Source organism: Musca autumnalis, unplaced genomic scaffold (genome assembly GCF_047663935.1).
Source record: "Musca autumnalis isolate F117 unplaced genomic scaffold, ASM4766393v1 scaffold_1, whole genome shotgun sequence".
Taxonomy (NCBI): domain Eukaryota; kingdom Metazoa; phylum Arthropoda; class Insecta; order Diptera; family Muscidae; genus Musca; species Musca autumnalis.
Window position 1 is genome coordinate 296,412,081 of NW_027411644.1, and position 27,976 is coordinate 296,440,056.

At 37.9% G+C, this 27,976-nt stretch overlaps 1 protein-coding gene across 1 annotated transcript in view; it reads right to left on the reverse strand.

The window, feature by feature from the left end:
* Nucleotides 1-27,976, reverse strand: part of LOC141389763 (uncharacterized) — a 282,798-nt gene that overhangs the window by 165,430 nt on the left and 89,392 nt on the right. Inside the window, exon 2 of the mRNA XM_073961773.1 lies at nt 4,440-5,410. The gene's annotated coding sequence lies outside the window, so the exon portion shown is untranslated. The remainder of the gene's footprint in view (nt 1-4,439; nt 5,411-27,976) is intronic.

Genomic DNA, 27,976 nt, shown 5'->3' on the forward strand with positions numbered 1-27,976 from the left:
TTTTCTGTTGAAAAAGCTGTCATAGTTTTCTGACAAATTTCCGCCTACGAAATACTGTTTTTTACTGAAGTAGTTTGCGGTGCCCACTGTAGCTCGAAAACAAATAAACCGATCTGAATATATATTTTTTGTGGGATCATTAAGAACCTAATAATCGTAAGCGAAACGAAATTAATAATATCCATATTAAAAAATGGTGAACTGTCAAAGTTCTACCAAAGAGTGAAACATCAAACTGATGGCTTTGGCGCTGGTACATCTTCCTGTAGAGACCAGAATGGTAATTTGGCAACTGATACAGATAGTGTGCTAAGGATATTGAAAGAGCATTTTTCCAAACTGTTGTTATCCAATAGTAGCGAAGTCGACGAAGATACCACAGATCCAATCCTAGACGATGGTATTGAATGTATACCACCCGACCAAGATGAGGTAAAGATAGCAATAAACCGGCTGAGGAATAATGAGGCAGCAGGAGCTGATGGCCGAGCTGTTTAAAATCGGAGGCGACACGCTGATAAGGTACATGCATCAGCTAGTTAGCTCCATCTGGCAGGAAAAACGCATATCCGACGATTGAAACCTGAGCATCCTGTGCCCCGTCCACAAGAAAGGAGATAAGACTGTATGATGTAACTATAGGGGCATAAGTTTCTCCCTATCGCCTACAAAATAGTGTCAGGGATATAATGCGAACGACTAAAGCCCATGGTCAATGAAGTAATTGGACCTTACCAATGCGGCTTTAGACCTGGCAAGTCCACCATTGACCAGATATTTACCCTGCGGCAAATCCTGAAGAAGACCCAAGAGATGCAGATCGACACATATCACCTTTTTGTCGATTATAAAGCAGCCTTCGACAGTGCGCTATGTTCAAAGGTATTCCAAGCCATGTCTGAATTTGGTATCCCCGCAAAGCTCATTCGACTTTGTAAAATGACTCTAACTGACACAAGATCTTCAGTTAAGATAGGAAAGAACCATTCCGAAGAGTTTTGTACCAAAAAAGGTTTGAGGCAAGGAGACAGCCTTTCGTGTGATCTTTTCAACATCCTGCTTGAAAAGGTTATACGAGAGGCAAACGTCAAAGGAAGTGGGACAGTGTATACAAACAGCCACATGTTACTTGCTTATGCTGATGATATAGACATCATGGGACGATCAGTAAAATAAGTAACCGATACCATTATGAAAGTCGAAGGAGAATCTGTTAAAGTCGGTCTGGGGGTAAACGGCGAGAAGACCAAGCTGATGGTGTCGACGAGAAATGCGTCCATTGAGCTCGGACCAGCTATTGAAGTTTTTTCCTATAATTTTGAGGTAGCAAAAGACTGCGTATACCTCGGCACCGCCGTAAACACAACAAACGGCATCAGTTGTGAAATAAAAAGAAGAATTGTTTTGGCCAACAGATGCTACTTTGGCTTAAGTGAGCACTTTAAAATTATAACCACCACTCGTCAAACAAAAATAAAGCTTTACAAAACACTGATACTACCCGTGCTGATGTATGGTTCGGAAGCCTGGGTACTTGCGCAAGCAGATAAGGCAGTGCTTGGCGTGTTTGAGAGAAGACGAAGTTTTTACTACCTGAAAATTATAACAGCCAACTTCAACAATTGGTCTGACACCATCAACTTCGTATTCTCGCCGTTTACCGCCAGACCCACTTAAGCAGATTCTCCTTCGACTTTCATAAAGGTATCAGTTACTTCTTTTACTGATCGACCCATGAGGTTTATATTATCAGCATAAGCAAGTAACATGTGGCTATTGGTGTAGATTGTGCCATTTCTTTTGACGTTTGCCTCTCGTATTACCTTTTCCAGCAGAATGTTGAAGAAATCACACAAAAGGCTGTCTCCTTGCCTGAAACTTCTCTTGGTACAAAACGCTTCGCAGAGGTTCTTTTCTATTTTAACTGAGGATCGAGTGTCAGTTAAGTTCATTTTACAAAGCCGAATGAGCTTTGCTGGGGTACCATATTCAGACATAGCTTGGAATACCTTAGAACGCAGGGGGACTGTCGAAGGCTGTTTTGTAATCGACAAAAAGGTGGTAGGTGTCGATCTGCATCTTTTGGGTATTCTTCAGGATTTGGCACAGGGTAAATATCTGGTCAATGGCGGACTTGCCAGGTCTAAAGCCGCATTGGTATGCTCCAATTATTTCGTTGACCATAAGTTCAGTCTTTAGCACAATATCCCTGACACGATCTTGTAGGCAACCGGGAGTAGACTTGTGCCCCTACAGTTAGAGCATGCAGTCCTATCTCCTTTCTTGTGGACAGGGCACAGGATACTCAGGTTCCAATCGTCGGTTACTCGTTCTTCCTGCCAGATAGTGTTAACCAGTTGATGAATACACCTTATCAGCGTGTTGCCTCCAGTTTTGAACAGTTCGCCTGGTAAGCCATCAGCTACTGCAGCCTTATTATTCTTCAGCCGGTTTATTGCTGTCTTTACCTCATCTTGGCTGGCGGTATACATTCAATACCATCTTCTGGGATTGGATCTGTGGTATCTTCGCCGTCTTCGATACTATCGGATGCCAACCGTTTGGGAAAATGTTATTTCCATATTCTTAGCACACTATCTGTATCAGTTACCAAATTACCTTATTGGTCTCTACAGCAGGATGGGCCTGTACCAAAGCCACCAGTTTGATGTTTTACTCTTTGGTAGAATTAGGGACTTCATTCTGGCTCCAGTACATCTCGATTTTTTTCAAACTCATGTTTTTCCATCTCTCTCTCTCTCTTTTTACTGCGGAAAAGACGTTTCTCCTCTCTCCTTTTCTGCCGATACCTCTCTCGTGCGCTAGCGTTGCTACTGATTGTAAAGTAACCCTATATGCCGCATTTTTCTCTTCGGTGGCAGCACGACACTCCTGGTCATACCATGGATTCCTTGGTGGAGGTCTCTGGTTTTTCTTTGATTTTGCGGCTGTTTGCATGGAGTGAGCAATATTTTGCCATTGTGCTGATATGTTATCGGGACGAGAAATACTTTGTTTAAGCAACTGGGTCAGTTGAGTGGTATGCTGTGGCTATTTGTTGTGATTGCAGCTTACCGATGTACAACTTCCGTGTTGTGTCTGCTCGCACTTTGTTTGCTACGTTTAACCGGGTGCGTACCTTTGCTGCATCAAGGTATTGGTCCGAGTCTATATTTGCACCACGGAACGATCGTACATCCAACACGCTCGATGAATGTCTTCCATCTATCACAACGTGATCAATTTGATTTCTTGTTCTGTAATCTGGCGACAGCCAGGTGCCCTTGTGAATATCGAGATGCTTAAATCTGGCACTGCTAACTACCATGTTTTTGCCGCTGCGAAGTCTATCAGCCTCATTCCATTGTTCGATGTTTCACTATGGAGACTGAATTTGCCGACTGTTGGGTCAAAGATATTCTCCTTTCCAATTTTGGCATTAAAATTAATGGGCAGTAAAACGGTCATATGTTTCTTCTAAGCGCTCGTAAAATATATCTTTGGTATGTTCGTCCTTGTCTTTTTTTACTAGGTTGTAAAATTGTTCAGATATATAAATTTTAGTTGGGAAATTGCAGTCATGACATTATTTAATAAGGAGACGTTATAGTCAGTGAATTGTCCCAATTTGAACTTCTATATCTCAAAAATGGTAAAGCATACAAAAATATCTAAAGGACGATCTTGTATAGAATTTTAACTGCTACGACATTTTCTTTAGTTCCATTTCGGTAGGTCTTGCGGTTTTCAAGCAAAATCGTAAAAACTTAAAAAACCAAAAAAATGCGAACTTTTTCCGAGATTTATTTTAAAAGAGCTCCGGCGCTTGTTTTTTTCTCATCTATGAACATTGTAGTTTCAGAATCCGCAACAGTTGGTTCAAGAACACCAGATCAGATATAACAAACCTTCATTCGACAATTATGAAAATATAAAAAAATTGTTTGATTTCAAAACAAAATTTACCCGCAAACAACTTCATAAATAATCAAAATATCATAATTAATTCAACAACAATTTAAACTTCTTTGTATTCAAAGAATATTTTAAAATTTAATTGTTTTTAATCTCCTTCGATTTTAATTTCCTATTTCTAAATTTAATAATCCCACACATGGAAAATAAGAATTCAAAGAAACCAAACCAAAAAAGACAAACAAATAATCCGCAAAGAAACAAACAACAATAAAAAACATATTGTACGGAAATTAATTATAATTTAATTACTTTCTAATTATTCATTAAAGAAAATAACAACAACTACAAAAAAGGGTGGGATGAAACGAAATAAAAAAATTGAAGAGCAAAAAAATCAATATTGTTTGAGAGGAATCAAAGGAAGGGGTGAGAAAAGTTCAAGGCGTAGCATATATTTTCTTAGTTTAGTTTAGTTCTTATTCTTTTTTTCAATTTGCAATTTATGTTCTTTTGTTAATTACCTTTTAACATTTTATTGGTAGTGCTGTGGCGGTCTTCTTGTGGCCTCAGATGTGGGACATTTGTTATAACGGTTGCTTGTGTGAGAGGGGGTGGGTGCTTGGTTGCTGCTGCTGATGATGCTGGTATTAATTTTTGCTGACAGGATTTGTGTTACAAAAAGCCACACATGCTGAGCCAACGAGGCTCAGTAGAACGTTTAATGGCTCGATTTAGCTACCTCTTGTCGTGCAAGAAATGTGCGTGATTGGCAATGGCGTTAATGTCGCCGACTGCTGCCGCTGCTAAAGCAGCTTTTAATTGATTTCCAAAAACCAGCAGTCAAGACTTGATAACGTAACGTCATGGATAAAATGGGCTGGGTGAGAATCCAAAGACTCCCTCTGGAGGGTTGGTCCTTGGAAGTTTAATTTCTGTCGGCAAATTTCGTTCAAGATTTTAGTCAAGAGCTTACATTACAACCCACCATAAAAACAAATTTCGTTTTATTGAATTGTTTTTGTTTGCACGCCTATCTGCTGCTGCTGCTGTTCAGTGTTCCACTGTTCTGTTTGTTATGTATGTATGTTTCATTGAACTTCACATCGGCTATCCTGCTGTTTTGCTATTGTTGTAATGACTACTTTTTTCTTCTTCAATTGAGGAGGTGTTTTGTTGCTGCTTCGGAAGATTTGTTTGTAGGCCATTAACACCAGCCACTCATTCACTCACTCACAGTTTATGTGCTGTGTGTGTGGGTTGGTTGTGTTAATTTCGCTTGTTTTTATTCGGTACTTGTTTTTTGTTTTCTCGCCGTTCTTCTTCTCACTTAGCACTCAGGTAATATAAATTTACATGACTTTTGGATGTTAGGGTGTTGTTTTGACTATTTGTTTAGTTTTATGTTTGTTCTTCTTCTACTTCGTCTAGTTCACACTTTTTTATGGTTTTCTAATGATTTTCATTATCTGTTAGTTCGTCGTTTTAATGAAATCTGAAAATAAAAAGCGGAAATGGAATCGCATTAATTTACAATGTTAAAAATTAGTCATTAAAATGGGCAATAAAATTTGTTAAGATTCTGTCAAAATTTCGGGTAAAATGTTACAGTCCACCACGCTTTGATATAAAATTCATTTAACAACATCTCCCGATTTTAAGAATTTTGGAAATTTTTGGCACTCTTCAAAACAAATATTTATACTGTTTTAAGTATTTCGCGATTTTATAAATAGGAGGTCTTCTATTTACAGGAGTTCTTCTGGCTCGGGAATCGAATTCACGTGCAAGGCTGCACAGTATTGCACCAGGGTACCATCGCAGACAATATGTAGAAGATGTTACAATTCAAGGATATTTTCTACTTATTGGAACGCCTACAGAGGTCTTCTATGTATACAACACGCTAAACCTGCGAAGACACCCATTACCTTACAATCTTCTTCTTCTATATATATAAAACAACTAAAAAAGTATCAGTCGGCTTTGCCGACAGAGATATACCCTCAGCCTGTGTATATTGAAACAAATTTTTTCCTAAAAAACGTATGTATTTAGGAGATTTTGAAAATGTTGGGCGTTTGAACCGACAAAAATGTTGACTTGGATTAAAGATCAAAAGTTTTGCGGAGGATATACTAAAAGGAATGGATCTACATTGACCATTATGAAAGTGCATCTCCAGCCACTACATATGGTGCCATAGGGGGTTTTTACACCCTTCGGGATGTTTGCTCAAGAAGTATGGACTTGCCCCTGAAAAACATTTACCATCCTAATTGAGGCAGCGAATACAAGTTGCTTCAACAAAAATCAAAGTGATTCGATATCAGGTCTTAAAGTGAACTTATCCGAAGTTTTGTGTGGGAGGTACCGTATGGAATGGACAAATACAGTCCACATTTGAACCTGATATATATCTGGTAGATATATTAGGATGTGTAAAGTATGAACCAATTCGGCCACTCCCTTCAAGAGTTACCGTATGAACAAATTTTCCGAACATTTTTGAACTTTTCTGGGGGAGGTACCTGAAGAAGTGGACCGATGTGGCTTATCTTCAAATTTAAACTATGTTTGGACAAAATATTACTAAGGAAAAATTTTGGACCAAATCGGCAGCTCCGTTCGAGAGTTATCTTGCTCTCCAACCACCTCACACGGTGTCATACGGGTTTTTTTTGCAACTTTCAGGCTATTTTCTCTGAAAGTATGGACTTGCCCCTAATGAAACTTATACCGTCGTATGGCGGGCAGTGAATACAAGTGGCTAAAACAAAAATGAGAGCGATTCGAGAGATGACCCTAAACTGAACTTTTCTGAAATTTTGTGTGGGAGGTACCCGAAGGAGTGGACCGATTGAGTCCGTATTAAAACCTTATCTACGTCTGGTACACATTTCAGGATGTGCAAAGTATGGGTCAAATCGGTTACTTCCTTCAAGAGTTATCGTGTGCACAAATTTTCCGAACATTTTGTGTGGGAGGTACCGGGAGGAGTGGACTGATATAGTCCATTTTTGAACTTAAACTATGTTTGGGCAAAATATTACGAAAGCCAAAATTTGAACCGAATCGGTTCATCCGTTCGACAGTTATCGTGCGCTCCAGCCAGACAGACAGACGGACATTGCTCAATGGACTCCAAATTGTCTGAAACATATTTCGTCCAAACATACTTGGGGTCTAAAACCATTATTTCGATGAGGCACATTTTTCCAGTATGAAAGTGTATATACCTTCGTTAGCATAAATGCTGAGGGTATAAAAAGAGCAGTGAGGTGAGTGACTGACTGACTGATTCATCAACGGCCAGGCGAACCGGTTGAAACTAGAAACTTGAAATTTTGAGTGTGCTGTGTAGGGGTGAGATAAGGCTGGGTTTTTGGAAATTCGAACTAGAAGGGTACTAAAAGTTCTAAAAGGTACTAAATAAAGTACCCTTTGTATTGGGTAAACGAGAAGAGGTAGAATTCTGAAATTTGGAATGATGGTCACAGATGAAGTGTTAGAAAGATGTACCAAAGGATTTTTGGAAATTCGAACTATAAGTGTACGAAAAGTACTAAATGGTACTAAATTTAGTACAATTTGGATTTGGGTGAATGGATAGAACTGGAATCCTGAAATTTGGAATAAGGGTCATTAATGAAGAGTAACAAAAAGGAAATTCGAACTATAAGGGTACGAAAAGTATTAAATGGTACTAAATTTAGTACAATTTGGATTTGGGTGAACGGATAGAGCTGAAAGCCTGAAATTTGGAATGATGAAGTGTAACAATGAAAGGTTTTTTGGAAATTCGAACAATAAGGGTACGAAAAGTACTAAAAGGCACTTGTTTCTCTTCAAAACAATTTGGGCAAAATCCCAACGACAAAAAATATAGCGGCTCGGTGGAGCAAAATGGGAGACAACCAAAATGGAAAAAGGCACAAACAGCAAGAGAAAAATAAGAAATAAAAAACACTTTTTTTCTGTGTTCTTTTAACTAATTTTAATTAATAATAGTAACAATCACGAATTGTGTATTCAAACAATTCTAATCGAATTCAATATTTTGTATTCTCAACGAAAAAAACGCGCACTCAACTTTTTAATGTCACAAATTCGCCCAAATTTGGCCGGCGAGTGACAACTTCAAAGAGTGTTGTCATATCGAAACATAGACTTCGTCACAGAGTTACCAGATCGGTTTCGCCGCCCCTCATCCAGAATTAACGGCGTTTCACGTTCGTGTACAATTTAGTACAATTTGAATTTGGGTGAACGGATAGAGCTGGAATCCTGAAATTTGGAATGAGGATCACTGATGGAGAGTAACAAGGAAATGTTTTTAGAAATTCGAAGTATAAGTGCACGAAAAGTACTAAATGGTACTAAATTTAGTACAATTTGGATTTGGGTGAACGAATAGAGCTGGAATCCTGAAATTTGGAATGAGGGTCATTGATGAAGAGTAAGAAAGTTGTATCAAACGCCGAGAAGTCCTAAATGGTAGTGAGTTTAGTATGATTTAGATTTGGGTGAACGGATAGAGCTGGAATCCTGAAATGAGGGTCACTGATGGAGATTAACAAAGAAAGTTTTTTGAAGATTCAAAAACCAATTTCTTCTAACTTCTCACAAATTCCGAATTTCGGTTGGAAAATGTGCATAAAATCTTCAAAATATCTCTTCTAATAATTGTAGATTGAAGTGGACATTTTTGTAAATTAAACGTTTATATCCTCTGAGCGTTCAAGGTCCAAATTTAAAGAAAATTGGACAAAATAGATTTGTTCTATTTTTAAAATACATTTAGTCGAGGGGTACCGTTATATGGGGATATACGAAAACGAGGATTTTTATGGCCATTTTGAATGCCGAAAATTTTACGGACCTATTCAGGTACTTGGCGAACCCACTGAAGCTATAACCCTGAGTTGTGAATGTACGTTATTATTGTTGTGAAGGGAAGGGAATTCTGTGTAAGTGAGTCGCTGTTGGTGTATGTCTGTGATATGTGGTCGTAGTTTTAGAAATTCGAAATAAAAAAAATGGTAGCTGTGTAGGGGTACGATACGGCAGATTTCTATTCTAACTACAGTGTCCAGTACTAAAATGAATTAAATCGATTAAATGTTGGTATTAAAAATAGGTTTTAGTACAACAGAGTCGCCTATGTTCACCATTTCCATATTCAATATGATTTATATATTTTTTATACATTACCACGTTTTTTGTTGCACTTAGTCCAAATTAGTATCTATCTGTTTACCAATACTACTCTTCTCCTTATTTAGAACTGATGTTGCTTGTCTCATTTGCAGCGATGCCGAGGTAGATGAAACCCAATTCCTCATGAGAAAGAAGGACGGTTGGTAACCCACCCTTGTAAAAAAGCCAACTACCATGGAAAAACATAGGAAAAAAAGCGTTTAACTCACACCACTCGTTTTGTAGTCGAATACATACACTCTGTATCAAACACTCATTAATTATTACGGTGCGCCTGAACCAACTTTCATTTCAAAAAATTAAAAAAAAACAAACAAAAACGCCGGAGGGTATTTTAAAAGAAATCGCGGTCAAAGATCACATTAGTTAAGGAGCACCGTACATGACATTGTTTTAAAAGGAGGCGATACAGTCAGTACATTGTCCCAATTACAACTTCTATATATCAAAAATGATAAAACGTACGAAAATATGATAAAGGTCAATCTTGTAGACAATTTTCATAGCAACAAAATTTTCTTTAATCCCATTTCGATAGAACTTGCGGCAAAATCGAGAAAACCTAAAAAAACACTAAAAATGTTAACATTTACCGCGATTTATTTAAAAAGCCCTCTGGTAATTTTTTATACCCTCAGTATTTATGCTAACGAGGGTATATGGTAATATTCAAAAATGTTTTACAATCGTTGAAGTTGAGGTTCACCATTTAAAAAGTCGCGAACTGTCAATATATTTTTTATAATATGAATATATTTATATTAATTGAAGTGTTTTAGCCGGGGTCTCATAGTATAGACCATAATAAATAAATTACGTGGAAGCTGTGTTGGTGGTAATATAAAAAAATGGGTAAAAATGTGTTGAAGTTAGCAAGTTTTTTTGTGTTTTTTCTTGATTTCTGGTCAAACCAGGGAAAATTCAGACCTGAGCTCAAAGAAAGAATTGAAGAATATCCCTTGGGCAACATGGTTCTAATGTATGACTTCTCAATATATACAGTTCATCCCCCTTAAATCGATGCTGACATTTTGAAGTTTTGAAATCGGGGTTTTTTGAATTTTTCTTATAATTGGAGGGCGCAACCAGATAATGACCTAAACAATTTATTAGATTGTAGAACTCGTGATTCCACGTCGTTTGATGTGTATCTCAAGAGTGTGCTCCGTACAGCTCCATAGTAATAGGAGCTCAAAGTCCAATTTTTGGTGCGTAAATTTTCTTTAAAAACCTATTTTTTGGCTTCAAAATTTCCAACTGTGACTCAGGTACCCTTGAACCCCGCGTGATTTTAGTTTTTCGCGCCGGATTTAATGAGCCCTATCGCGATCGGATCCATCCACTAAAACCGCTGATATAGATACCCTGAAAACAGGAAAATAAGCAAAATTTTATTTTGACTAATCCGCATACTAAACCGCGATTTCCCTTAAAATTTTTTAGATAAATGGAATCCCTTATACGCGATTCTAATATTTGTCAAAAAGGTGTGTCATAAATTACAGAGATTCGGGAGTAGTATTCGTATTTAACCAAAAATAGAATCAGGTAGCACATCCGCGGTTCTTGACGAATCTGTATAACATTTGTCTTATTGACGTATTTTTAACAGGGGGTCACTGAAATCGGATGCGCCTTATAATCATATGAACATCGCGTTATTTTTACCCACATGAAGCGTTTTGGTGTAGTAAGATGCAACTGATGGCACACTTTGGTCGCTGAATGAAACATGGAAAAATGCAAACATATTGACAGGGATGCACTCGCTCTATGCGAAAAGCACATGCGCCTCAACTGATTTTAACCATTTCGCGCGTTATACGTTTTTTAACTTTTATGTTTTTTCTTTGATTGTAATATCAATATCGCTCTTTATTTCCTAATTCTATTGCTTATCACACTAAGCAAATATACTTTCACGATGATAAACTATTTTCCTTGAAGAGGTTTTAGCAAAATAATTCAGGTTTTGTTTGGAAATTTAGCGAAATAGTAGAATAACTCCCAAAAAATGTTCTAAAATTTTTCGAATTAAACCAAAAAATATATTCTTGACATAATGTTCCAACAATAAACTTTTGTCCTTTGTTGTAGCTGCAATATGCAATTTAAAATCCTTATCTATAAAATTTTGGTCTCACATTTTTCTGGACATTGTCTAGATTCTGTACGAATTTTTCATTTATTTTTTAGAGATTTTTATGGACTCTGAGTTAGAATAAATAAAATTTACTCCAAGATTCCTTCATTATTTTTTGATTTTCCGCGAAAATGAAAATAAATTTAGCAAATATTAAGGCGTCTACGGATAGATATTAAATGTTTTTACCGATTTATATATACATTTTGGTATTACAACACAAAGGGAATTTTTAAATATTTTTTCTTTATAAGGGGAAAAAACCCCCCATAACTTTTGGGCGCAGCACCCAATTTTGTGAACGCGAACAGATTTGAAACCACGATTTTTTTCTTAACCCATGTACCAAAAATCGTGAATGTGCTTGTTAAAAATTTTCTTATTTTTTTTTTTTCGATGGAATTGTAAAGGAAATTTGAAATTTACCATATACACTTTCATACGGGCTACATGTGCCTCATCGAAATAATGCTTTAAGGCCCCAAGTATGTTTGGACGAAATCTGTTTCAGACAATTTGGAGTCGATTTAGGAATGTCCGTCCGTCTATCCGGATGGCTGGAGCGCACGATAACTCTTTCGTAATATTTTTCCAAACTTAGTTTAAGTTCGAAGATGGGTTATATTGGTCCACAAAATGTTCGAAAAATTTATGCAAACGATAGTTCTCGAAAGGAGTAACCGATTTGGTCCATACTTTGCACATCGTGAAATTTCCACCCGACTTAGATGAGGTTCCAATATGGACTCAATCGGTCAACTCCTGCTGGTACCTCCCACACAAAACTTCGGAAAAGTGCAGTTTAGAACCTGCTCTCGAATCGCTTTGATTTTTGCTGTAGCAACTTGTATTCACTGCAACCCATACGACGGTACAAGTTTCATCTGGGGCAGGTCCATACTTCCTGAGAAAATAGCCTGAAAGGTGCAAAAACCCCCATGACACCGTGTGTAGTGGTTGGAGCGCAAGATAATTCTCGAACGGATCTGCCGATTCGGTCCAAAATTTGGCCTTCGTTCGATGATAAGCCATATCGGTCCACTCCTTCAGGTACCTCCCTCACAAAAGTTCGAAAATGTTCGGAAAATTTGTGCGCACGATTACTCTTGAAGTGTGTAACCAATTTCGTCCCTACTTTGCACATCGTAAAATCTCTACCAGACTTAGATGAAGTTCCAAATCTATCGGTCCCCTTCTTAGGGTACCTCCCACACAAAATTTCGGAAAAGCTCAGTTCAAGAAACGATTTTCCTGGCCAAAAATCAAAATTCTGTTTTATCACAGATATTTAATTTCTATACGAGATTCGATAGTAAACATATTGATACTAAGGAAACTAAAAAATTAGGTCAAAATATTGGAAGGTGCGGGCGTGGGGTGCCCCTAAATACGAACATTTTTCCCATGTTTGAGAAATACGTAATTTTTGAAAACTTCTGGAAAAAGAAACAGCTATTTCTCGGAAACTATGACATATATTGCGTTAGCTGTTTTTTTGTTAGGTAGGTAGAACTGTGGCTTTAAAAATAGTTTAAACAAATTACCGTAGGGTTTACACAACATGAGCTACTTTATTTTTCCTCAGGTACTAAATTTTATGAATTTCCAAATTAATTGGACTAGAACTTTGGTGGAACAACATGGAACAATATTCTGTTTTCACAGAAATATGTCCGAGAGTCTCCTCTTTTAGCCCATATATACTTTTGTTCCTGTCCCGTTCCGTCCGTTTAACACTTTTTTAAATTTATTGAAATTACATGGGTGTGTGTTTTCCATACCATTTCCCATATGAATTACAGCTTTTTTACACAAATTAACATTTTTTGGATTATATGAGTTTTTATATGAGTTATACATACAAGGAGAATTTTATTTTAATTTTTGAAAAAATTTAGTTTTTTTGTATTTTTTTGTGAAAATTTTGTGAAATAAATTTTTAAATTTTTTTTTTGATTTTTTTAGTTTTTGGTATTTTTATAGTTTATTTATTGGCGTTTGACCATCTTTAATATAAGAAGATATAAAAAACACAAAAACACTGATATTTTGATGAAAAATAGTAAAAAAAAATCAAAAGTTTAACTTTGACCTTGAATTCCTCTGCAACTACCAGACCAGAATTTGACCGCTTATTATTCGCCGGAAAGCTTATTGTGTTATCTGTCTAACAAAAAAAGAATTGTGAAAATATCTCTATCCGTTCAAAAGTTACAGAGTTTTGACCAGGAAAAAACGATTCTGAACCACTGTGCGACGGTACAAATTTTATCGGGGGCAAGCTAATACTTCCTGAGAAAGTAACCCGAAAGTTGTAACGGATCTTCCGATTCGGTCTAAAATTTGGCCATAATAATATAATTTTTTTTTGTAATAATATTTTGTCCGAGCTTAGTCTTCGTCCGAATATGAGCATGATAACTCCTAAAGGCAGTAACGGTTTTTGCCCATACTTTGCACAACGTAATATTTCTACGATACATATATTAAGTTCGAATATGGACTATATATCTCGACTCTTTCAGGTACCTCCCACACAAAATTTCCGAAAAATGCTGTTTAAGGTCTGCTTTCGAATTGCTTTTATCTTCCTTGTACTAAGTTGTATTCTCTGCCACGGTGCAAGTTTTTTCCAGGGGCAAGTACATACTTCCTGTGAAAATAGCCCCAAAGCAGTAAAAACCCCTTTGACACCATGCGTACGAAAACACTCGAACGGATCAGCCGATTCACTCCAAAATTTACGCTTCGTAATATTATGTCCAAACTACGTTTAAGTTTGGAGAAGAGCACTATCGGTGCGCACCATCCGGTACCACCCCAATAAGTGCTAAAAAGTGTTACTAACGGTCCAAACTTTGGATTTCCTAATACTTTGTCCAAATTTAGTTTTACTTCAGAAATTATCGATACGGGTATTCTCCTTAGGGTACCTCATCCACAAAAGTTCAACATTTTTGTTTAAGTGCAGTTTAGGATCTATTCGAAGATACTTTGGAAAATTATACCGATGCTACACCATGTGGTCCTGTTTAAGCAATGTTATGTTTTTTGAGAACAAGCCCATGCTTCCTGACATCGTGACCCGAAACTTCTAAGTTATACGATGACTGATGTGCACAATATCTATCGAAAGGAATGACTCCCAAAATCAGATCCACTTACCGGCCCATTCCTTCAAGTACATCCTCCGCAACACTTTTTGAATCAAATATATATTTTTTGGTGGGAAGGTCAGACTTTCAAAAAGGGCCACAAGATCTGCATACCCGGTATTAGATTTGATAAATGAAAGTTCAATTCACACAGACTGAGGGTATATTTCTGTCGGCAAAGCCCACTGATACAGGGGGCACTAAAAAACCTTCGTTTTTCGAATTTTTAGGAGACTTCAGGCAAACAGATTGTATTGTAACGCTCACATGGTCAGTTTGCCAAAGAAACAGAGGACCATTTGCTTCGAAGATCTTCTTCATGAACAACTTTCGTTGGATTGGGTTCGCTTTCGAAGACCCAAATGGTCGATTCATGTTTTGTTTCGGGCTCCTAAGCATAGATCCAAGATTCGTCGTCTGTGACGATCCTATAAATGTCGTTTGAAGCACCGCGATCGTTTTTATAAACAATTTTTTTGCACAAAAATTTTGCTGGATCTAGCGAGATTTAATTTGATTAATTTGAGATTTAATGATTAGTTTAATCGATGCATTCTTGTCGTGATTATCCACGTCGAAATTTGTGAAAAATTCTTGGACGAAATTGTTTACGAGTAAATTCCATTTTTTTCAAGTCACTTGACTTGTCCTGTCTACATCTAGCCTAAAAACTATGAAAATTTCAAATGGCGCCTGGCAACACGCGGTGTTGCCTAGGCCAGATTGTTTTGGTGCAGCCCTCGCACATTTCCATTATTGATTTTAGTTCTAATTTTGGTTTGGTTTGTGGTTATTTTCACACAATTTGTTTTGTGGTTTAAGCCGCAATAAATTTCTCAAAGTGTCTTTGGTATATATGTTTGTATGTGGATATCTTTGAGAACACTTGTGTCTAATACACAAATACACACATATTTGCAAATAAACACAACAATTTGGCTTAACAAAACTACCACCCACCACCATCATTACTACATCTGTTGGCCTCCATGATGTTGCGAACAATGCTGGTAATAAGTTTGGGGTTAATGGTGGAATTGCAGGGTGGCGTAGTCTAAACGCTTACCATGGTATACACTGGTAGTGGTAATGTTGTAAAACTTTCAAACGAATTGTTTGTCTGTGTTTGTTTAGCTTTTCTTTGGATTTTTGTTTAGGTATGGATCCCAAATAAAATTCTTCCATCTTGATTGTTGGTATTCTTCTGTCTTCTTTTTCTTATATATAATTTTTGTTTTTATATTTGTTATTTTTGTTGTTGAAATTTATGTTTTATTGTTACTACCAAAAAGAGTAGATAGAGAATACTAATATTAGAAAATGAAATGTATTTAAAAAAAGAAGCAAACAAAAATCGCAGAAAATGGGACTGAACTTTAAGTCCAATTTATTTGGGATTTTGTTTTGTTACAACAACAACAAAAAGAAAAAAATTAAACACAACAGCTTCAAAGAGTTTTTCAATCGTTACAAGTAAACATATTTTCGTTTCAGCTTTGTCGACTGCCCAAATATGTTTTTTTTCAGTTCGTTGGTTATTTGCTTATTTGTCTGTGCTTTGGGGCCTTTCTTTGCATTTTCTTGTTATTGATTTTTTTTTGTTTAGCTAATTTGATTTTCTTTTCTAAAAAAATTTAATATGTTTACAAATATTTTCACAACATCTGTTGAAGAATTTTCAAGATTGATTGATTTAATTAAATTTGCTTGAGCTGTTGAATATTTTTTAAACAACATTTTAATTAGAAGTATGGAAATTTATTACAATCGGTTAGTTTAAAAAGAAATGAAAAACGAAGTATTGAACTTAGTTACAACCCTCGCACAGTGGGGTGAGATCCCCAAAGAGGCAGATTAATTCAGGTGAGCACTTGAGTGGTCTTACTTACTTACTTAGTTGACCCATTACAGAACATTTGTTCCATAGACCGAACCAAGAAAAGATCTCCATTCCACTCTATTTTTCGCTTGACTTTTTGGAATACAGCGCCTTTTCATTTCTTCATCCACTTGTATGCTCCATTGAAGCTTAGGCCTGCCGATTCTGCGTGCACCGCCATGTGGCATGTATTCATACACCTTTTTAGCGGGTTCATCATCGCTCATTCTTATGATATGGCCTAGCCAACGCAATCGTTGCATCTCGATACGTTTATCTATATATTCATGTCTTTGTATAGCTTATATAGCTCGTGGTTCATACGACGTCGATATTCACCGTCAACGCAAATCAATCAAACACACCAATCAATTACACCAAGCACTGCCTTATCTGCTTGCGCAAGTACCCATGCTTCGGAGCCATACATTAGCACGGCTAGTATCAGCGTTTTGTATAGTGTTATTTTTGTTTGACGAGACGTGGCTTTGTTTTTAAATTGCTTGCTTAAACCATAGTAGCATCTGTTGGCCAATACAATTCTTCTTCTTATTTCACAACTGATGTTGTTTGTTGTGTTTATGGCAGTGCCGAGGTAGACGAAGTCTTTAACCACCTCAAAATTGTAGGTACCAACTTCCACAGTTGGTCCGAGCTCTATGGACTCTTTGCGCGTCGACACCATCAATTTGGTCTTTTCGCCGTTTGCCGCCAGAGCCACTTTCACAGATTCTGCTTCGACCTTCATAAAGGTATCAGTTACTTCCTTTACTGATCGTCCCATGATGTCTATGCCATCAACATAAGCAATTAACATGAGGCTATTGGTGTAAATTGTGCCATTTCTTTTGACATTTGCATCTCGTATTACCTTTTCCAGCAAAATGTTGAATAGGTCACACGAAAGGCTGTCTCCTTGTCTGAAACCTCTTTTGGTACTAAACTGTTCGGAGAGGTTCTTCCAATTTTAACTGAGGACCTAGTATCAGTTAAAGTCATCTTACAAAGCCGGATGAGCTTTGCGGGGATACCAAATTCAGACATTGCATGGATTGATCGGAGGGGACTGTCGAATTCTGCTTTATAATCGACAAAAAGGTGAAATGTGTCGATCTGCATCTCTTGGGTCTTCTCTAGGATTTGCCGCAGGGTAAATATCTGGTCAATGGTGGACTTGCCAGGTCTAAAGCCACATTGGTATGGTTCAATTATTTCGTTGACCATAGACTTTAGTTGTTCGCACAATATCCCTGACACTATCTTATAGGCAATAGGGAGAAGACTTATGCCCCTATAGTTTGAGCATACAGTCTTATCTCCTTTCTTGTGGACGGGACATAGGATGCTCAGGTTCCAATCGTCGGGTACGCGTTCTTCCTGCCAGATGGTGCTAACTAGCTGATGCATACACCTTATCAGCGCGTCGCCTCCGGTTTTAAACAGCTCGGCTGGTAAGCCATCGGCTCCTGCTGCTTTATTATTCTTCAGCCGGTTGATTGCTGTTTTTACCTCATCTTGGCCGGGCGGTATACATTCTATACCATCTTCTGGGATTGGATCTGTGGTATCACCATCTTCGCTACTATTGGATACCAGCAGATTGTAGAAATGTTCCTTCCATATCCTGAGCACGCTATCTGTATCTGTTACCAGATTACCTTGCTGGTCTCTACAGGAGGATGTGCCTGTACCAATGCCATCTGTTTGATGTTTCACTCTTTGGTAGAATTTTCGGACTTCATTCTGGCTCCTGTACATCTCGATTTTTTCACACTCCCGCTTTTCCATTTCTCTCTTTTTCTTGCGGAAAAGACGTTTCTCCTCTCTCCTTTTCTCCCTGTATCACTCTCGTGCGCTACGGATTGTAAAGTAGCCCTATATGCCGCATTTTTCCTTCGGTGGCAGCACGGCACTCCTCATCATACCATGGATTCCTTGGTGGAGGTCTCTGGTATCCAAGTATGGATTTTGCGGCTGTTTGCATGGAGTGGGCAATGCTTTGCCATTGCGCTGAAATGTTATCGGGATGAGGAGTGCTTTGATTAAGCAATTGGGCTAGTTGAGTGGAATATGCTGTGGCTATCTGTTGTGATTGCAGCTTACCAATGCCTAACTTTCGTGTTGTGTCTGTTCGTACTTTGTTTGCTACGTTTAAGCGGGTACGTACCTTTGTTGCAACAAGGTAGTGGTCCGAATCAATGTTTGCGCCTCGGAACGATCGTACATCCAACACGCTGGATGAATGTCTTCCATCTATCACAACATGATCAATTAGATTACTTGTTCTTTGATCTGGAGACAGCCAGGTGCCCTTATGAATATCGAGATGATTAAATCTGGTACTGCTAACCACCATGTTTTTTGCAGCTGTAAAGTCTATCAGCCTCATACCATTGTCAGATGTTTCACTGTGGAGACTGAATTTCCCGACTGTTGGGCCAAAGATATTCTCCTTTCCAATTTTGGCATTAAAATCGCCAAGAATGATTTTAATGTCATGGACAGGGCAACGGTCATACGTTTTTTCTAAGCGCTCGTAAAATATATCTTTGGTCTGTTCGTTCTTTTCTTCAGTGGGAGCATGAGCGCAAATAAAGCTGATGTTGAAGAATTTAGCTTTTATTCCAATTGCAGCAAGTCTTTCATTCACTGGGGTGAAGCTGGATACCAGATGTTTTAGTCTCCGACTAACTACGAATCCGCAATGCTTTACGTCATGGCAGCTATAATACAGTGCGTCACCTTTAGGTGTTGTTGTGACGCCTTTCCCAATCCATCGTATTTCCTGTATGGCAGTAATATCTGCCTTGTACTTTTCAAGTACGTCTGCCAATGCGAAGACTGAACCTTTTCTATAAAGAGTGCGAACATTCCAGGTGCAGATTCGCAGATCATGGTCCATAAAACGTTTGCGGGGTTCGTCAACTTTAGAGGGGTTTGTTTATACTTTCTTTCGTTTTTTCATAGTAGGCTGTTTTTTCTAGGGGAGGGTTACTAGCCCGACGCCCAAACCCAAGTTTTTAACGTTCTTATGGGTGAACGCGCGGCACATGTTAGCTCACTTTAACGGATGTTAAAGGCAGTTCCCCAGGTGACACCACGGGGATCGTCATAAAATTTATATATAAGGTTTTTGGGTCAATAGGAAACATTTTAGGGGTAGGAAATACAATAAAAAAATTTTGTTTTTTGGGTCGATTTGGGTTTTTTACAATATTTTAGGCACTTATTGCAACTAAACTTGCTCAAATTGTAAATTGTGCGTTTTGAAGGGATTAACAAGTATGAAAGTATCAGTCATACCCCCAGCCACTGAAAAAAAACCAAACCCAATAATTATGCCGTATATAAAATATATTGATTTTTTATCACGAGTTTGCTTTAAAATCTGTATGTACCGTAATGTGGGGCTATACCAAATCATTGACATATACCAACAAACATTTTTAGTAACAAAACTTCTTCATAAAGGACTCGCAATATTATTATAATTAATTATAATTACGTTAAACTAAGTTAGAAAGAAAATATTGACACAGTTTTAGAGTTATCTTGCACAATAGCCATTTTAGTATGTGCCGGGAGGATTTTGGTGCATGGACCATTATCTCAGGAAGTATTAACTTACTCCGGAAAAAGATTGTACGGTTGAAAATGAGGGCGCTAGAACAACCTACTGAAAAAAGAATCAAAACCATGCGAGAGGAGCTCTTAAAGTTCACATTTTTCGAATTTTGTGCGGTAGGTGCCCGAAGGAGTGGACCGATATAGCCCATATTCCAACCTGATACATGACGGGATGAAATAATATGATGTGCAAAGTGTGCACCAATCAGAAACTCCCTGCGAGAATTACTTGCGGATTTGCCATTTTGGTTGATGCCGTCAAGGTTTCTTAAACAATTAAGGCCAATATCTCAGGAAATATGGACTTGCACAAGAAAAAAACTTGTACCGTCGTAAAGGGAGCCGCAAGGACAACTTAATGAAATAAATTTCAAAACGATCCGAGAGGAGGTCTTTAAATTCACTTTAACCGAATTTTGTGTGGGAGGTACCTAAAGGAGTTGGACGTTATAGTCCATATTCGAACCCGATCTATATCTGGAAGGAATAATACGATGTGCAAAGTTCGGACCAAATCGATTGCTCCCTTCGAGAGTTTTCGTTTACATCATTTTACAGAAAAATTTTGAACTTTTGTGGGGAAGGTACCCGAAGGAGTGGACCGATATGACCCATCTTCGAAATTAAACTAAACTTCGACAAAATATTACGATACCCAAAACTTGCTTCAAATTAGTTGATCCGTTCGAGGGTTAGTTATTATGCCCACAAGCCAGCCAGACAGACAGAGGGACGGACATGGCTAAATCGACTCCAAATTGTCTTAAACGAATTTCGTCCAAACATACTTGGGGTCTAAAACCGTTCTTTTGAAATAATGGTTTTAGACCCCAAGTATGTTTGGACGAAATCCGTTTCAGACAATTTGTAGTTGATTTAGCCATGTCCGTCCGTCTGTCTGTCTATCCGTCGATTCGGTCTAAATGCTGGCTTTCGTAATATTTTGCCCAAGCTTAGTTTAAGTTCGAAGATGGGCTATATCAATCCACTCCTTCCGGTACCTCCACCACAAAAGTTCGAAAAGTTCGAAGGCAGGAACCGATTTGATCCATACTTTGCACATCGTGACATTTCTACAAGACTTCCAATATGGACTCAACCGGTCCACTGCTTCGGGTACCTCGCACACAAAATTTCGGATAAGTTTAGTTTAGGACCTGCTTTCGAATCGCTTTGATTTTTGTTGCAACAACTTGTATTCACTGCCTTCCATACGACGGTACAAGTTGCATCAGTGAGAATATAGCCTGAAAGGTGCAAAAACCCCTATGACACGGTGAGTAGTGGTTGGAGCGCAAGATAACTGTGAACGGAAGGTGGGCCATATCGGTCCACTACTTCAGGTACCTCCCCCCACAAAATTTCAAAAATGTTCGGAAAAATTGTGCGCACGATAAATCTTGAAGGGAGTGACCGATTTGGTCCATACTTTACACATCCTAATATATCTACCAGATATAGATCAGGTACGAAAGTGGACTATATTTGTCCACTCCTTCGAGTACCTCCAACACAAATTTTCGGATAAGTTCACCTTAAAACCTGCTCTCGAATCACATAAATTTCTGTTGAAGCAATTTGCATTTGCTGCCTCTATTACGAAGGTAAACGTTTTTTCATGGGTCCACACCTCTTAAGAAAAACAGCCCGAAAGGTGTAAAAAAGGCCATATGGCACCCTATATAGTGGCTGGAGGGCACGTTCGAGCGTTAGAACTGATCACCCGATTTGGTCCAAAATTTGGCCCTCGTCACATTTTGTCCGAAAATAGTTTCAGTTCGAAGATGGCAATACCGGTCCACAACATCCGATAGTTCCCCCCATATTAAAAAAATGTCAATAAAATTGTATGCACGATATCCCTTGGCAAGCAATTTGGTCCAAACTTTGGAGATTAAAATATTAGGAGATTTGTCCAAATATAATTTAACTTCTAAAATGGCCCATATCGGTCCAATCTTTAGGTCACCTTCCCCACAAAAGTTCAACATTTGTGTCTAAGTGCAGTTTAGGGTCTGTTCAAAGATCCATTGGAAATGTATACCGATGCTGTTTGTTGTGGTCCCGTTTGCAGAGATATTATGTTTTTCGTGGACAAGTTCGTGCTTCCTGGCATACTAGTCCAAAAGTTATACGAAATGACAGGTGGACATGACATTTATCGAAAAGATATGACTCCCAAAATAAGATCCACTTCCATAATGGACTATTTCGGTCCATTTCTTCAAGTACCTCGTTGAACACTTTTTAACTTGAATCAAATTACACATTAGTATATCCACTAAAAACCGTCAACATAGGTCCATGTTTAGGTATAACCCCCATATAACGGCACCTCCGATTTTCGGTATTTTGTGGATTTTAAATACATTTTTGTGTGTTTGGGGTTTCCAGTGGTCACAAAATATCTTCACTAAAAACCATCAACACAGGTCCATGTTTAGGTATAGCCCCCTATATAACTGTACCTCCAGATTTTCACTTTGATATAGCGCCATGTAAGGTTCCTTACGGATTGAATGCATTTTGTATGCTTTTTTACCTTATTTAGATATCAGTGGTCACAAAATATATCCTAAAATTGTGGACAGAAAAGAATATAATTATTCCGTTTTGGTTCCGAATATTTTATGGTGGAGGGTATAAAAAGTTCGGCCCGGCCGAATTTAACGTTTTTTTTACTTCGGTAAAATTAAAACGCAAAATTATGAATGAAAAGTATAAATAAAAGTTGACAACACTGTTGCTATCGGTAGGACTTAGCGACAGATTTATTTTGGTTGTTAACCTAGCATTTTAATTTTAGCGATTTTTGTCGGTAACTCGAAAAATTAGTTACAGAATTCCACTACTGATCGAAAGTATGGGGATCAGAGCCTGGGTGTTGAAAATTTCTTTTGTGGATTAAGGTTCTGAATGAAGAAATATTATACGTGTGCCGCATTTTTGTATTATTACGGTTTTCGAATGTCATCTTGGATACATACGTATGTGAGTATATATTGGATTAATAACACAATAAATGCTTTTGTCGTTTCTAGTGATCCCAATAATCAATAAAATAAATATTTTTTTGGAAATAACAATAATCGAAATCACCTGCGACCTTAATGATGACTACACAAGATTACCTAGCAACGTCAATATATTTAAAATATGTATGTATGTACATACAGTAAAAAGAACGCAACTGTATGTCGCTGTTAAGCAAACAACCTGACGATAGGCCAATACATAAAATAACTTTATTGCCAAAATAGCAAAAAAAAATAACACTACTGTGGTAGGAAAAGTTTGCAAATAATAAATAAACAAAGCCCTGCCATTTCTTGCCACCCCCACCCAAAACATTTTTCTTGTTAACAGAATATTGATTGTTCGTATTGTGTGTTTCTTAATTGAATGGCGAAACAATAACTTTAACAATCACCTTTCTCATTCTCATTGGACTTTTATTCAGACCATCGACCAGAAACAACAATTGTCAATAATTCTTCGAGTGTAATTGGCTCACAGAAATACTGTGTGGCTGGCAACTACAGCAACTACTGCTAGGTGGCTGGCTGCCTCTGCCTGGCCAGTAATGGTTTTACAACAACTATAAATAAACAAACAACTCAATAAAATACCAAAAATAATATCAAAAGCAAGCAGCAGTGTAGCGCATGAGAAGACAACAAAAATAAACTATAAATCAAATTCAATAAAAATTCGATCGTTCGAACGTAATTCATGAACGAAAAATACACGCCCACAACCCACCATCATCATCGAATCGCCAGCCATGTCGATGCGAATGGGAAATGTCAACAAATGGCATGCAATAAAGAAACGACGCCACCTTAGTAGCATCAGCACAGGCTGGCTAGTACTCGTACTCGTAGTTGTTATCAAACAAACAGACAAATTAGCGAAGGAAATATGGGAAATTTAATAATGAATGAATAGTTTATGAATCACAAAGATGTGCTCTGTGGTGGTCGGTAGTTCCATGAAATATTGTAGTGAAATATGGACATAAATAAAATAATAATAAATTATTTCGAATGAAAATCGACATGAGGCAAGGGTGTTATATCTCACAAGAATGATCCTTCATTTTTGTCGACAAGTCAAAACGTTGTAGCTCCACGTGTAGAGAAGTTTTACATGGCTAAAATGTTCTGGAAAGGTAGTCCGCATCATTTTGAGGATGGGGAATGTTTATAATTGCAATGGCGTAGCACCCAATACATTGAAGTGTATATCCACCGCAGAAAATTTTGATGTTATTGTCAGGATTGGTTTACCAAGTAAGAAAGCATCATTCAGCTGTGCTGACGGAGTTATGCCCTCGACCACTGACAAAAAAAATAACAAAACCAAACACAATAACTATGCCGGATATAAAATTTATTTATTTTGAATCATGAGTTTCCTTTAAAATCTGTAGGTACCGAAATGTGGGGCTATACCAAATCATTGACATATACCAAACATTTTTAGGAATGAAACTCCTTCATAAAGGATTCGAAATATTAAATTACGTTAAACTAAGTTTTGAAAAAGTTTTAGAGTTATCTTGCACAATATCAATTTTTGTATGTGCCGGCAGGGTTCTGGGGCTTTTTAGCCATTATCTCAGGAAGTATTGACTTACTCCGGAAAAACTGTTTATCGTTGTAAATGAGGCCGCTAGAACAACCTACTAAAAAAAGAATCAAAACGATGTGAGAGGAGATCTTAAACTTCAGTTTTTCCGAATTTTTGTGTGGAAGGTACCCGAAGGAGTGGACCGATATACTCCATATCCCAACCTGATACATTACTGGACGAAATAATACGATGTGCAAAGTCTGAACCAATTAGAAGCACCCTGCGGGAATTATATTGCGGACTTGCCATTTTTAGTCCGGTCAAAATAGACATTGAAATAGCAAAAATTCCCACAAAGCTGAATTTTGGTGGAGAGCTAGGGTTTGCCATTAGAAGCAACGTCCTAAAAGTCCCCATCGATCCCATGTGTGCAAAAAAAATTATTCGGGGTCAAAGGTCAAAATTTAAGAGTTTTTAGGTTTTCGGATTTATTTTTTGAAAACGGTTGATCTAATCAAAAAGTGACTAAAGTAAATATTTTAGACAAAATTATCTACAAGTTTGACCCTTACAATTTTTTTCTTAGAAGGAACCATTCATGAGATATAGCTGTTCTAAAAAACACATGATTTTTATGCACTTATAAGGGAAATATGCACATATTCAGACGAACCGGCTAAAATAAGCGAAGTAATCGGGTCTGTCCCCCAAAAAATATATATTTTCTTGAAGAGAGAAATTATAGCTATCTTCTAAAAAAATTCCAACAAAATCGGAGCGTGTTTAGTAGAGTTATTCAATATTAGAGTCATTTTATGCAAAAATAGCCCATTTAACCCACATGTATAATCGAAAGCCCAACGGGAACGACCCCAACGAAAACTCTCCGATTTTTTTCAAGTTTTGTCCGATGGTAGGGTTTGTTGCGCTGATTACGGAAATGTATAATTTTCAACGGTTGCGGATCCGGTTCGCCGGTTATTAGACCCGAAAGGCCAAATTTAAAAACCGGGTTAGACCCCGGTTCTACTGAACCGATTACTGCAAAGTGGATATCGTTTGAAAGTATCTAACACATAGTGTCGTTACTTTAACCGGTTCGCCTCATAATGTACTTACGCGGCTAATTTTTTATTTGACCTTTAGATCGAGATATCTCGAAAATGGTAATTCTTTTTTAAGAATCATAAAAACCAATCTTGTAGACAATTATTGAATCTACAACTTTTACTTTAGCGGGCTTTTGCTAAGTATTACCGTTTTTGAGAAAAATTAAAAAAAACTGAATAATGCCTCCAAAAATGACCTTTGACCCCGAATAACTTGTTTTGCACACATGGGATCGATGGGGACTTTTAGGACGTTGCTTCTAATGGCCAACCCTAGCTCTCCCCCTTATACGCATGTCTATTTTGACCGGACTATTTGGTTGGTGCCGTCAGGGTTACTTGGAGCTTTTAGGCCACTATCACAGAAAGTATGGACTTGCGCAAGAAAAAAATTGTACCATCGTAAAGGGAGCCGCAAGGACGACTTACTGAAAAAAAATCAATACGATCCGAGAGGAGCTCTTAAGGTTCACTTTATCCGAATTTTGTGTAGGAGGTACCCGAAGAAGTGGACCGATAAAGTCCATATTCCAACCTGATACATGACTGGATGAAATAATATGATGTGCAAAGTATGAACCAATCAGAAACACCCTGCGGAAATAATATTGCGGATCTGCCATTTTGGTTGGTGCCGTATGGACTTGCGCAAGAAAAAAATTGTACCGTCGTAAAGGGAGCCGCAAGGACGACTTACTGAAAAATATTTCAAAACGATCCGAGAGGAACACTTAAACTTCACTTTATCCGAATTTTGTGTAGGTGGTACTCGAAGGAGTGGACCCATATGGTCCATCTAAGAACATAAACTACGTTTGGACAAAATATTACGAAACCCTAAATTTGGTTCGAATTGGTTGATCCGTTCGAAAATTATCGTGCGCACCAGCCAGACAGACGGACAATGTCAAATGACGCCTGGCGACACTGCGTGTTGCCTAGGCCAGAAAGTTTTTTGTGTCCCTCGTATTGGCCAATATTTTAGTTGATAACCGTACATTTTTTTAGAGATTTCTGGCCATTATATCGGAAAACAAATCAGTATCACAAGGACTACCTTCTGTGAAAACTTCAAAACTATTCTTGAGCAGTAGAACCATACAGTTCACCTCGGACTTTTATCAAAGTTTGGAAGAAATATAAGTTTTATAAAGTTTCGGACAAGCTTGTAAGTTATCGTGTTCATTGTTGTTGTAGCAAAGCAAAAATGATCATTCGTGTATGATTTTCATTTGTCTGGTTCTGGTGCTTTTGTGTCCAACCTGCAACATGGACTGCCTGCGTTCGTAAAGAATCGGGAGACAGGATAGTGGAAAGAGGTATGGCTGGGCAGTTAAAAATATACAACTTATCGTGCTTGAGGTCGCCGTTTAAATTTTTTGATCCTCTATCCTTAGATCACAAAGACCTTTCTTGACATGCCTGGATGGAAATAGCCTTCCACAAGATTGTGGCAGAGTTGCTCACGACCAAAGCTGTTACTGCATCAACATAATCTTGTTGTGCTAATGCAGCGATACAATCTTAGCCTCATCATGTAGACGGTCCCTCTTTTATACACTCAGCATTTATGATAACGGAGGTTTTAATAATGGTTTTAGACCCCAAGTATGTTTGGACGAAATCCGTTTCAGACAATTTGGAGTTGATTAAGCCATGTCCGTCCGTCTCTCTGCTCGTCTGGCTGGAGCGCACGATAACTCTCGAACAGATCAACCGATTCGGTACAAAATTTGGCTTTCGTAATATTTTGTTTGTAAATTTAGTTTAAGTTCGAAGATGGGTTATATCGGTCCACTGCTTCCGGTACTTCCCCCACAAAAACTGCAAAATGTTCGGAAAATTTGTGCGCACGATAACTCTTGAAGGGAGTAACCGATTTGGTCCATACTTTGCTTATCGTAAAATTCCTACCAGGCTTGGATGAGGTTCCAATATGGACAACACACAAAATTTCGGAAAAGTTCGGTTTATGACCAGCTCTTAATTCGCTTCGATTTTCGTTGTAACAGCTTGTATTCACCGCCGCCCATACGACGGTACAAGCTTTATCAGGGGCAAATCCATACTTCCTGAGAAAAGAGCCTGAAAAGTACAAAAAAACCTTCATGACACCGCGTGTAGTGGTTGGAGCACAGGATAACTCTCGAACGAATTTGTCGATTCGGCCCAAAATTTGGCCATCGTAATATTTGTCCAAACACAGCTTAAGTTCGAAGATAAGCCATATCGGTTCACTCCTACAGGTATCTCCTACCACAAAAGTTCAAAAATGTTCGGAAATCTTTTTCGCAGATCAGGTTCGAATATGGACCAAATTTGTCCACTCCTACGGGTACCTATCACACAAAAT